Below are 2117 nucleotides of genomic sequence, written 5' to 3'. Positions count from 1 at the left end.
TCACAGAATGAAAAATACACCCAGCCTTCCTTTTGGTGGCAAGTTCTCAGTATATGAAAGGAAGAGCCTTTTGGGCTGTGTGCCTAACACATTTGCAGGTCCAGGCTTTCTGAGCCACTTTTGATTCATGAAGTCTACTACACTGGGCAGATGAGTGCTTCTAAAAATGCTTGATGGAAGCACAGCATTTCTCTATGTGAAAAAGCTGGCACTGCTTGTTAATCAGAGAAGAGTCCAACCAAGGAGGGCCTCACCCAATCATTCCTCACCCAGTGCCTGGAGACCATGATATGGAGGACACTTCCCCAGCTCAGGTGGCTGGGCAGTCCTTTCCTCAGCCCTGCCCTCGAGGGGGTTGACAGCTATTGCTGGCCAGTCTAAACAGCAGGATAGCTGCTAGTCCAGAAGTCCCTTTATCACATCCAGCTCCATATGAAAGGGTAAGAGTGGAGGCTTTGGACCTGGCCTGTGTTGGACTCAGTTCTGCCCCTCACTGTGCGCTCTTAGGCAAGTCATTTACCTTCTCCAAGCCTCAGTTACCTCATCTGTACAAATAGGAACAGCAATAAGATTAAATTAGTCTGGGTAATGCTCTTAACACTGGGCATGGCTCATGGTGCTGTTTGTGTTTCATGGTGATGTTTGCTGTTGAATAATTTCCCAGCTCAAAAACTTTCAGTGGCTCCCCAGCGTGTGAAGGTTTGACCCCATCCCACCTTTCTAAGTTGGAAAATCCTACCAGCCCAGGGCAGAGGAGAAACTTGATTTTGTCACATTTTGTGCTACACCCTGCACCTACCTTGTGTTCCCAGTATCTACAGATGATAGGGAATGTCTTAAGGTAGCAGGCTTCATGGTACAAGACATTGGTCCCAGAAATCTCACTGGTAGAGATACCTTATAAGATTTTATGGCTAATTTAAGAAATAATTCATGAATTCTTGCAGTATCATTCAAGAGTCTTCAGTGAGTGACTGGGTCCCCCAGCAGAGGGTGATGGAGGTGACTTCAACAAGAATGCATATTTCCACTCAGTTTCACAGCCTGCAACATGTTTTGGTGTTTATTAGGGCAGCAGGATGTCCTGTTGGAGGCAACAGGGTCCTGCTCACATAACTAAGAGTTCGCTTAACTCCCTCACCTAGGCAGGGGCAAGTATGGTGCTCCTCTCTGCCTGAAAGGGGCAGACAGGGAGGCTGTTGTGAGGAGCTGGTTCTGAGAATAGGGTAATCTGGTCCGGGATGTGGTGGATTGGAGTGGAGGGCAAGCCAAGCAAGACTAACCAAAAGGAGAGAGAATTTCAAGTGCCTGCGGCAGCCTGGGCTAGATAAATTTGGGGGAGGCCAAAGCAAGAGGGAGATTATGGGTCTGACACCTTAGCCTGAGGGAAAATCCACAGTTGAGATGGAGGAAGCAAGAGGAAAACAGAGGAAAATGAGACGAGAGAAACCAAAGGCCGAAAATCCCAGCTTCTGAGTTAAGGGAGTTAAGTATTGGGGTCAGGGGGAGGAGGGAGGTGTCAGGCTTAAGGACAAGGTGGCATGTACTTAAATGCAGGAATGAGGATAGAAAAGCACCAGGTAACCTCACACGTTCTAACAGTTGTCTCAAACGCCCCCTTTTCTTTTAATGTCTGAGGAGAGAGGGGTTCACAGAGGCTGTCTTGTCCAGGGTCCAACGACTGAGTAACTGGCAGGAAAAGCAAGCTCCGCGCTGCTGCCGCTGCTGCTGCTGCTGGTAGAAAGCGCTGCAGGAATGAAGCGGTTCGGGGCCTCTCGGGGTCTGGGCCCTGCCCTAGGTGCCAGCCGAACGGGACGCGGCTTTCGGAGAGCGACAGCCCCTCCCCCCACCCCATCCTGTCCCCAAAGAAATCAAAAGCGCTGGAGGTGCGTGATGAAGATAAAACTGGTTTTTAAAACGCATGTCACTTTTAAGGAGAGAGTTCCTTTTTGAGGGACCGAGCGGGTGGGTCGGGGGAAGAGCGGAGACGGGCGGTGTCGTGGGGACACAGGAAGAAGGCGCGGGGGGCGGGGCGGAAGGCGGGGCCTCCTGACACCCCGTCTCGGCGCGCCTGCAAACTGAGGCTGCGCCTGGGGACCGGCCGGACGCGCGATGGC

This window comes from Galeopterus variegatus, unplaced genomic scaffold (genome assembly GCF_000696425.1).
Source record: "Galeopterus variegatus unplaced genomic scaffold, G_variegatus-3.0.2 Scaffold2608, whole genome shotgun sequence".
Classification (NCBI taxonomy): Eukaryota; Metazoa; Chordata; class Mammalia; order Dermoptera; family Cynocephalidae; genus Galeopterus; species Galeopterus variegatus.
Note: the sequence above shows the minus strand (reverse complement) of the source record.